Source organism: Silene latifolia, chromosome 3 (genome assembly GCF_048544455.1).
Source record: "Silene latifolia isolate original U9 population chromosome 3, ASM4854445v1, whole genome shotgun sequence".
Lineage (NCBI taxonomy): Eukaryota > Viridiplantae > Streptophyta > Magnoliopsida > Caryophyllales > Caryophyllaceae > Silene > Silene latifolia.
In genome coordinates, this window is record NC_133528.1 from 137,465,885 (window position 1) to 137,478,002 (window position 12,118).

Genomic DNA, 12,118 nt, shown 5'->3' on the forward strand with positions numbered 1-12,118 from the left:
AAGTAGAATATTCGGGGCATTTCGTAGCATAAAACTACGAGGATAGCATAGAAATACGTGCATAAAGAGGCTTAAAAAGACTATATAAAATGCACGTATCAAATCTCCCCAAACCAAACCTTTACTCGTCCTCGAGTAAACTAAATGCAAACTAAGGAACGGAAAAGAAAACTCAGAGCTAGCTATAAATGCCCACTCAAACCAATTTATTTCAAGCGAACTAACACTTATAGCGAAGGCTGTCAAATGCAAACGAGTTGTAAGATGTTTATAACAGAGCTGAACCGTCGACCTTGCAAGACCTTTAAAATTGGACTCTCACGGGTCACTCTTCTCTCATGAAGCAAAGGGTGAACATATGAATGTAAGAGATAAGGAAATATAGTCGCACCTAAACTACGACCCACGTAGACATGCATGCAACTAATATGATAGACAATTCTAACTACCGTACACAAACACATTCCAACCAAACAAGGTCCTTTCACAGTCGAGGGCTTACAAAAATATGGTAAAGTGAGGCAATGGTAAGAAAGGACAAAACATTTATGGGAATGTGGAGGTATAGGCGGCCAAGCTAGTACCTAAACAAAACCATATAACAACATCCCATTCTCACTCAATTATAGAATTAAGCACATGTGCCCTCCAATTTGGCACAAAACTCACCAACCAAGAAACAACAACTCCTCATATGATATAGAATAAAGCATAGGAGTAAGACCGTCACAAATCAAACATTTTTTCTTTTTCTTCTTCTTTTCGCTTTCTTTTCTTTTCTTTTTCCTTTTTTTTTTTCGAATTCTTTTTTTTTTCTCATTTCATCCTCCTTCTCCTTCATAAATTACCAGCTCCAGATCAATACAATACAAACCAAACTTGATCGATAAAATATATACCACAGAAACATACACTAAACTAGCTTGACAAGGCAAGCTAAATTTGGTTGTAGTTAAGGGTCAAAAGGCAAATTTGGCTAATGTGGAGTTAAATGGGTATAAATGAAAGAAAAGGGAAATGTAAGTACCTCCCTGCATGTGACACCAACCACTAACCCGAATGTATGTAGGCAAACAGCAAATGAATATCATATACGTGCAAATTAATGTTACATGTTATGCAAGGAGTAAGTACTCACAATCCTACATGAAACCGGTCATAAATGGCACCAGTTTATACGGCTCTAAATCTTAGAAATTATAAGTAGTTTGCCAAAATTATCAGGTCAAGTTTATTCGTTCAGCTGAATTTAAACATTAACTCGTAGATATGCAAAAGACAATGCTAAAGATATTAATTTATGCAAGGCTTAAGCAAAAAGACAATTGCAGTGCAATTTCATCATTGAAATCTACCGTTCCGACTCAACCTATATTGAAAAATAAACGTGAATTTTTTAAAATTTTTAAATTTTTAATTTTTATGAGATTTTTGATTTTTGTAAAAATAGACAACAGTGCATACAGAAATTAAACGTGATAACAAAAAATGCAGTAAAGACAACATGCAGACACAGATATGGATGCATAACCTCCCCAAACCAAACCGTACAATGCCCTCATTGTACACAAAAATAAGGAAAGGAAATGCAAACTAAAAAGGAGAGAGTGGAGATGCGGAAAACTCACAAGAATACGCGAAGTAGGGACCTCCCCAAAGCAGCCAGCAACATGGGAGGTCGCTAATAGCTCCAGAACAACGTCACAGGAAGCGAATCAAGGCAAAAGCACTCGATCGAAATGGAACAATGGTCGATCGAGGGAACTGGGCATCTAGGCAGTTCGATCGAGGGAATAAGGCTCTCGATCGAAAGATCCTCTGTGGCAGGCACTCGATCGAAAAGAATTTGTGTTCGATCGAGTGAAATCAGCAGCAAAAGGGTTCGATCGAGTATATAAAATACTCGATCGAGCCATACACAATAGATTCCTGCAAAGACGCAACAAACAGCCTGCGAAACTAACAAAACAAGCTTAACCAGTCCGTCTTATGGTTTAAAACCAATTATTACACACACAGCTAAATGTTTGAAAAGCAACTAAAAATTAAAAACTCCGGGTTGCCTCCCGGGTAGCGCTAGTTTCAGACAGGTCCCAGCTCGACCTTCTTTTCTTTCAACAGCTGCTCCAGTTAATCGCGATCAAAGAAACTCAAAGCCCTTAGCATTAGATCATAAATCTGCGCATGTGCTACACAAGAGCATAAGTAGCACCAAAATAGAAAAGGAGCATATGAAAGAAATCGAAAGTACTATCTCAGCCTAACAAACTTCCGATGACAAATACGATAAAACATTATTAACTTATTCGTCCAAGCGGAAGGGGGTGGAGCATCAGAATAAAAAGCAAGAGTCATATGAGATAGTGTACTATTAATACCAATAATAATAAAATTATCGTTAACTACCTCAGGTCAGTTTCTCCTAACGTCAGAATCAATGACAAAAGAGTATATTACCTCTTCCGTGCTAGGAACAATTACTGACTCAGCTAGCTTCTCATTTCCCTCCTTTGTGGGTTCTGTCCCATATATCGCAGCCTCTAAAGCATCCAACTCGGCTTTGAAAAGGGAAGATTCACCGTCACCATTGTCTTCATCAAAACTGTCATCCAAAACGAACGAAGACGACATATCATTGCTCTTCGTGGCCATATCACTCGAGCGAGAATGCATAGTGCTCGATCGAGGAGTTTCTTCACACAGTTCACTCGATCGAACAAGGCAAGGTGTTTGATCGAGGTCTTCCTCATACAAACCATTCGATCGAGGAGTTTGTTCTACTCGATCGAATTCCTCCTCATAGAATTCACTCGATCGAATATGATGGGCTGTTCGATCGAGCGTTTGATGCTGAACCGTGGTGAAGTGCTTGAGAAATGCTTCGTGCTCTTCAATTTCTGAGTCGTACAAATCTTCATCATTAATAGACAACTCAGGTCTTTCATGGGAAAGACCACTGACGGGAAAAACAACATATACCGTCTCTGAGTCTCTAGAATCTAACTCGGTAGCTAATTGAGCTACTTGAGATTTAAGTAGCTTGAGGTGAGCTTCCTTAGATTTCTCGGTTTCTTGCATTTGAAGTACAAGTACCTTCACCATAGACTTCAATTCAACAATCCCTTCTTTCTGTTTATCAAGAGAAGGAGTAGCTTGTTGTTGCGGTGGCCAGACAAATGGAGGCTTTTGATAGCCTCGTTGATAAAGTGGATGTGGCGGCACAATTACAGTGGAATGACTAGCTTGTCTACGCTGCTTGAACGCATAGACCTCATCGTTCCCTGCTAAGCAAATAACGACATTGTGCCTAGCAGTACCATATCTCTCACAGTAGACCACCTGTTGCGCCATAGGATGGAATATAGGTGAAAGATCAAAGGTACTCAAGCCTTCCCTGTGATGATCTTTTACCTAGAACTGTCTAGGTAGGACCAATAGGACCTATCAAAACAGCACTAAAGAAAAAGATGAGAACGGCCTCAAGGGAAAAATCCCTTGAGACTAAAAACAGACAAAATTAAACTAGTAAATAAAGTAGTTGCCTCCCCGGTAACGGCGCCAAAATTTGATACCTGTCGTTTAAGTACCAAAAGTAAATACCTAAGTACAACTAACAGATACTAGCGGTAAGTAGCGTCGATCTCCACAGGGAGGCGGTCACTATCTACTTGTCAATTCGGTCTGCCTAAGGTCACTAGATTGGGGTTTGAGTTATATAAGCTAAACTAAGGGAGATTAAGGCAAGAGAAAAGGATTAGAGGGATTGACAAGAGAGAGAGAGAGAGAGAGAGAGAGAGAGAGAGAGAGAGAGAGAGAGAGAGAGAGAGAGAGAGAGAGAGAGAGAGAGAAAACTAGGATTGTCGGGTCATCAATGAATATCGGATAGTCGCAGCTAAGGTCACAGGTTATTCGACTATATCGGTCTAAGGGGCAACAAATATCTCCTTCCGGTCTCAATTCGCCCTAAAATACTATTAGCTTAGCTTCCGCCCTCACTATAGCATCCTATTGTTCACTGCGGGTCTCACCCCTTCCAACCTTCCAGTCTAGGTTAAGGCTTACCAAGATTAAATAGGCTAAATGCATCGATTCAAATAGCTAGTTACAGTTGATAGAAGTGATTAACAACATAGACACGGTAACAATGAAAGATCTGTAACCTAATTAGCAATTAACGATATATCATTGAATCCCTAAATCCTAGCAGGGGAATTAGCTAAACATAATAAATAAACAAAAGCAGAAGATGAAGAAGTAAAGAACATTGCAAACTAATGAGAGAATAAAGAGAGAATTACTAAAAATAATCCGGAAGAATAGAGGAAGGCAGTATTCAGCAGTAACAAGGGAAAAGTAACGTATGATGTGTTCCTTAAATCTCATGTCGTCTTTCCTATTTATAGGAAAGACAATTATTTAACCTAAAAAACGAAATTAAACTAAAGAAGCCCGAGTCCATTAGATAATTACTCGATCGAACCGTTTAGAAATACTCGATCGAACAGAAACAAACAAAAACCACTCGATCGAGTAGATAAACCACTCGATCGAGTAGATAAACCACTCGATCGAGGAACCATTAAAAAGCTCATCTCGATCGAACACATAAAGTACTCGATCGAGTCTTCTCATCCTCCAAAAGTGCTCGATCGACTAGTAAAGCCTTCGATCGAGTAACTTTGACTCAGCCAGCTCATTATGTCGTTAGCTTCAGTCTTGACTTGGCGATTTAGCTTCCGAAATGACTTCACGTATCCCATAACAGCAGTATTCTCGCTCCAAATCCACTCATCCTCTAAATGCAAGCAAATTGGACGATAAAAAGCTCGATTCTACCACTTCTGGGTCTATTCCTACAAATAAAACAAAGCAACCCAAAGTAGAATATTTGGGGCATTTCGTAGCATAAAATTACGAGGATAGCATAGAAATACGTGCATAAAGAGGCCTAAAAACACTATATAAATACACGTATCACTCATCCCACTTAAATCTATTTCCCTTCCTCATTTAGGTAGTCAACGGCTTAGCTATTTTTGAGAATTCCTTTACAAACCTCCTATAATAACCAGCCAAACCCAGAAAGCTCCGGATATCCCCAACAGTTTTCGGCCTCTCCCACTTTGCAACTGCTTCAATTTTACTTAGATCTACCGACACTCCATCTTTTGACACAACATGACCCAAAAACGCCACCTTCTCCAACAAAAACTCACATTTACTCAACTTGGCATAAATATTATTCTCTCTCAAAGTCTTCAACTGATACCTGTCGTTTAAGTACCAAAAATAAATACCTAGTTACACTAACAGAAGCTAGCAGTAAGTAGGGTCGATCTCCACAGGGAGGCGGTCACTATCTACTTGTCAAATTCGGTCCGTCTACGGTCACGATCGAGGGTTTTTAATTGTTTGAACTAAACTAATCAAGATTACGGGAGAAGAATTAAGGGAAAGAGGAATTAACAAGAGAAAGAGAAAACTAGGATTGTCGGGTCATCAACGAACGTCAGTTAATTGCAGCTAAGGTCACAGATAAGTCGATGTGTCGGTCTAAGGGGCAACGAATATCTCCTTTCGGTCTCAATTCGCCCTAAAATACTATTAGCTTAGCTTCTGCCCTCACTAAAGCATCCTATTGTTCACTGCGGGTCTCACCCCTTCCAACCTTCCGGTCTAGGTCAAGGCTTACCAAGGTTAAAAAGGCTAAGTGCATCAATTCAATTAGCTAGATACAATTATGAGCAGTGATTAACGACATAGACATAACGATAGCGAAAGATCTGTAAACTAATTAGCAATTAATAACAATCCATTGACTCCCCTAAATCCTAGTAGGGGAATTAGCTAGACATGAATCAGAAAAGAGCAAAAGATAAGAAAGAAACAAACATTGCAAATTAAATAAAGTGAGTAAAGGGAGAAAGAGAGTTACAGATTAAGATCCGGCAACAATAGAGAAAAGAGATGTTTAACAGTGAAAGGAGAGAAAGAAAAATATCGTAAGTGGTGAAAGAGGAGTCGAGGAACAGTGTCGAAGATAATTATGACCTAATCCCGACTTCCTTTATATAGGGAAGCGGGATTTTACAAACTTAAACCTAATCACGGACTAGCTAACCCGTGTATTAAAGCAAACCACTCGATCGAGCCATTTGAAACTGCTCGATCGAACAAAAACCAACAAAAACCTCTCGATCGAGTAGATAAACCACTCGATCGAGGAAACCCTAAAAAACACATTTCGATCGAGTAAATATAATACTCGATCGAGGTCTTATTCTCTTCAAAAGTGCTCGATCGACCATAAAAGCATTCGATCGAGAGAGTTTGACTCAACCAGCTACTTGTTTCGTTGATTTCAGCGTCGATTTGTTTATTTAGCTTCCGAAATGACTTCACGCATCCCGTAACAACAGTATTTCCCGCTCCAAATCTACTCATCCTCCAAATGAATGCAAAACGGACGATAAAAGATTTGATTCCATCACTTTCATGTCCATTCCTGCAAATAAAGCAAAACAAACCAAAGTAGAATATTCGGGGCATTTCATAGCATAAAACTACGAGGATAACATAGAAATACGTGCATAAAGAGACCTTAAAAGACTATATAAAATGCACGTATCAAATCTTCCCAAACCAAACCTTTACTCGTCCTCGAGTAAACTAAATGCAAACTAGTGGAACGGATATGAAAACTCAGAGCTAGCTACAGATGCCCACTCAAACCATTTAATGCACCAAACTAACACTTATAGCGAAACAGTCAAATGCAAAAGAGTTGTAGGATGTTTATAATAAAGCTGAACCGTCGACCTTGCAAGACCTTTAATGATGGACTCTCACGGGTCGCTCTTCCCTCATGAAGCAAAGGGTAAGCATATGAGTGTAATAGAGAAAGAAATATAGTCGTTCACCTAAACTACGACCCACATAAACATGCATGCAACTAAAATGATAGACAATTCTAGCTACCGTACACACATTCCAACCAAACAAGGTCCTGTCACAGCCGAGGGCTTACAAAAATATGGTAAAGTGAAGCAATAGGTAAGAAGAGGCAAAACATTTATGGGAATGTGGAGGTATAGGCGGCCAAGCTAGTACCTAAACAGAACCATATAAAAACATCCGATTCTTACTCAATTATAGAATTAAGCACATGTGCCCTTCATTTGGCACCAAAACTCACCAAACCGAACTGAATATACTCCTCATTAGATATAAATAAAGCATAGGAGCAGAAACCGCCAACAAACAAACTCTTTTCTTTTCCTTCTCTTTTCATTCTTTTTCTTTCTTCCCTTTTTACGGGTTTTTTTTCTTTCTTTTCCAATTCTTTTTTCTTTTGATTTTTTCTTCTTTCCACGTTTCTTTCTTTTTATTTCTTTTCCTCATTCTTTCTTTTCTACCAACTCCGTACAGATAAGAGCGAGCCAAACTTGCAACAATATGAAATATACCACGAAAATTACACTAAACTAGCTTGACTGGGCAGGCTAAATTTGGATGTAGTTAAGGGTCTACAGGCAAATTTGGCTAATGTGGAGTTAAATGAGTAAAAATGAAAGAAATTGGAATTTAACCACCTCCCTGCATGTGACACCAACCACTAACCTGAATGTATGCAGGCAAAAAGCAATTGAATTTCATATACGTGCAAATTGATGATACAAGTTATACAAGGAGTAACTACTCACAATCCTACATTAACTGGTCACAAATGACACCAGTTTATTAAGCTCTAATTCCTTAGAATTTATAAGTAGGTTGCCAAAATTTCAGGTCAAGTCTATTTGTTCAGCTAAATTAAACTTTAGCTTGTAGATATGCAAAAGACAAAGTTAATAAGATATCAATTTGCACAAGGCTTAAGCAAAAAGACATATTATAGTGCAATTTCATCATTGAAATCCACCATTCCGACTCAACCTATATGCTAAAATAAACGTGAAAATTTTGAATTTTTTGATTTTTATGGGATTTTTTGAGTTTTATAAAAATAAACAACAATGTATACAGAAATTAAACGTGATAACAGAAATACAATAAAAACATAGATGCAGACACAGATATGGATGCATTACCTCCCCAAACCAAACTGTACAATGCCCTCATTGTACCCAAAAATAAGGAAAGGAAATGTAAACTAAAAGGATAGAGTGGAGATGCGTAAAAATCACAAGAATACGCGGAGTAGGGACCTCCCCAAACAAGCCAGCAACATGGGAGGTCGCTAATAGCTGCAAACAGCGTCATAGGAAGAGAATCAAGTCAAAAGCACTCGATTGAGAGAGAATATTACTCGATCGAGTGAAATAGGCTGTGGAAGTATTCGATCGAGAGGCTATAGTACTCGATCGAGTAAAATGTTACTCGATCGAGAGCTCTCCATTATACGTACTCCTAGGTGACAGAAAGACACCTGCAAAGACGCAAATACAACAACAAATACGACAAAAGACCAAGCCTAAATTGTTCCGCAGAGACTATAGTTCGAAGACCAATTATTACACACAACTAAAATGTTTGAAAAACAACTAAAAATAAATATCCGGGTTGCCTCCCGGGTAGCGCTAGTTTCAGACAGGTCCCATCTCGACCTTCTCTTCTTTCTCCAGCCATTCTGATCTATCCAAGTCAAAATAGCTCAAAGCGCGCAACAACCGATCAAATAGCTGCGCATGTGCTACACAAAACTGTAAGTAGCGCCATAGCAGAACAGTAGCATAGGAAAATAAAATGTACAATCGTTTAAGCCTAACAAATTTCCTATGACAGCTCCTAAATTTGTCCACAAACTAAAGGACCTCAGGAGCAATTGATAATAATCTAAGGTACCGTTTCAGGTTAACGAATTTCTGACGACAAGAATGGTGAAAAACTGTTAAATTGTTTGTCCAACCGAGAGAGGGTAGAGCATCGGAAGAAGAAAACATAGGAGTCATATGAGATAGCGTACTATTAATACCAACAATAATAAAATTATCGTTAACTACCTCAGGTTGGTTGCTCTCAAAGTCGGAATCATTGATAAAAGAATGTATTACCTCTTCCGTGCTAGGAACAATTACCGACTCAGCTGTCTTCTCATTACCCTCCTCGGTGGATTCCATCCCGTAAATCGCAGCCTCCAGAGCATCCAACTCGGCTTTGAAAAGGGGAGATTCACCGTAACCATTGTCGTCATCAAAATTGTCATCCAAAATGAGCCAAGATGACGTTGCATTGCTCTCCATGGCCAAACTAGTCGATCGAGTAAAGATAGTACTCGATCGGGAGCTTTCCTCCTGAATTTTACTCGATCGAGTACATGAATCAGCTCGATCGAGAACTTCCTCAAAACAGCTGTTCGATCGAGTGGTATAATCTGTTCGATCGAACATTTCCTCAGATATTTCACTCGATTGACCACTATAATCAGTTCGATCAAGCACTTGTTGCTGTACAACGCAGAAATCTTCAAGTAATGCTTCGTTTTCAGATAGATCATCATATTCCGAGTCATACAAATCATCAGTAGCGCTAGGCAACTCGGGTCCTTCATTGGAAAGATCACTCTCGGTGTAGGTAACGCTTACTTCCTCTGGTTTCCTAATGTTCGACTCAGTAGCTAGCTGAGCTATTTGAGACTCAAGCTCATTAATTTGAGCGTAATTAAATCTATCATGTTCTTGCAATTGGAGTGCAAGTGCCTTCACCAAAGATTTCAGCTCAGCAATCTCTTCTCTCTGTTTATCAGGAGGAGGAGCTTGTTGTTGCGGTGGCCAGACAAATGGAGGCTTTTGACAGCCTCGCTGATAAGGTGGATGTGGCGGCGCAATTATAGAAGGTTGACTAACTTGTCTGTGCTGCTTGAACGCATAGACCTCGTCATTTCCCGCTAAGCAAACAACAGCATTGTGCCCAGAATCACCACATCTCCCACAGTAAACCACCTGCTGCGCCATAGAATGGAACATAGGTGGGAGGTCAAAGGTACTCAAGCCTTCCCTTTGACGATCTTTTACTTAGAACCGTCTAGGTAGGACCCGCATGACCTATCAAAACAACACTAAGGAAAAAGATGAGAACGGCCTCAAGGGAAAATTCCCTTGAGGCTAAAAACAGACAAAATTAAACAAGTAAATAAAGTAGTTGCCTCTCCGGCAACGACGCCAAAATTTGATACCTGTCGTTTAAGTACCAAAAATAAATACCTAGTTACACTAACAGAAGTTAGCAGTAAGTAGGGTCGACCTCCACAGGGAGGCGGTCACTATCTACTTGTCAAATTCGGTCCGTCGACGGTCACGATCGGGGGTTTTTAATTGTTTGAACTAAACTAATCAAGATTACGGGAGAAGAATTAAGGGAAAGAGGAATTAACAAGAGAAAGAGAAAACTAGGATTGTTGGGTCATCAACGAACGTCGGTTAATTGTAGCTAAGGTCACAGATCAGTCGATGTGTCGGTCTAAGGGGCAACGAATATCTCCTTCCAGTCTCAATTCGCCCTGAAATACTATTAGCTTAGCTTCCGCCCTCACTAAAGCATCCTATTGTTCACTGCGGGTCTCACCCCTTCCAACCTTCCGGTCTAGGTCAAGGCTTACCAAGGTTAAAAAGGCTAAGTGCATCGATACAATTAGTTAGATACAATTATGAGCAGTGATTAACAACATAGACATAACGACAACAAAAGATCTGTAAACTAATTAGCAATTAATAACAATCCATTGACTCCCCTAAGTCCTAGCAGGGGAATTAGCTAGACATGAATAAGAAAAGAGCAAAAGATAAGAAAGAAACAAACATTACAAATTAAATAAAGTGAGTAAAGGGAGAGAGAGAGTTACAGATTAAGATCCGGCAACATAGAGAAAAGAGATGTTTAACAGTGAAAGGAGAGAAAGAAAAATATCGTAAGTGGTGAAAGAGGAGTCAAGGAACAGTGTCGAAGATAGTTATGACCAAATCCCCACTTCCTTTATATAGGGAAGCGGGATTTTACAAACTTAAACTTAATCACGGACTAGCTAACCCGTGTATTAAAGCAAACCACTCGATCGAGCCATTTGAAACTGCTCGATGGAACAAAAACTAACAAAAACCACTCGATCGAGTAGATAAACCACTCGATCGAGGAAACCCTAAAAAACACATTTCGATCGAGTAAATATAATACTCGATCGAGGTCTTATTTTCATCAAAAGTGCTCGATCGACCATAAAAGCATTCGATCGAGAGAGTTTGACTCAGCCAGCTACTTGTTTAGTTGATTTCAGCCTCGACTTGTTTATTTAGCTTTCGAAATGACTTCACGCATCCCGTAACAGCAGTATTTCCCGCTCCAAATCTACTCATCCTCCAAATGCATGCAAAACGGAAGATAAAAGACTTGATTCCATAACTTTCAGGTCCATTCCTACAAATAAAGCAAAACAAACCAAAGTAGAATATTCGGGGCATTTCGTAGCATAAAACTACGAGGATAGCATAGAAATACGTGCATAAAGAGGCCTAAAAAGACTATATAAAATGCACGTATCAGCAACACAATCCTCAAATGCTTCACATGCTCCTCATTATCCTTAGAAATACACCAGGATATCATCGATAAAGATAACTACGGACTGATCCAAATAGGGACTAAACACACGATTCATTAAGTTCATGAAGACTGTCGGTGCATTAGTTAACCCAAATGGCATAACAACAAATTAATAGTGTCCATATCTAGTCCTAAATGCAGTCTTAGGAATATCTTCTTTCTTAATTCTCAACTGGTGGTATCCCGACCTCAAATAAATTTTAGAAAATATTCCAGCCCCTTTCAACTAGTCAAACAAATCATCAATTTGAGGTAAAGGGTACCGATTCTTGATCGTCACATTGTTCAGCTCCCTGTAATCAATACACAAACGCATACTCGCATCCTTCTTCTTGACAAATAACACAGGTGCTCCCCAGGGTGATACACTTGGCCTCACATAGCCGTTATCTAAATGTTCCTCCAGTTGCTTCTTAAGTTCCTCGAACTCCTTAGGTTCCATCCTGTAAAGTGCTTTAGAATTTGGTCTCGTCCCAGGTTTTAATTGAATCACAAAATCTATATCCCTCTGAGGTGGCAACCC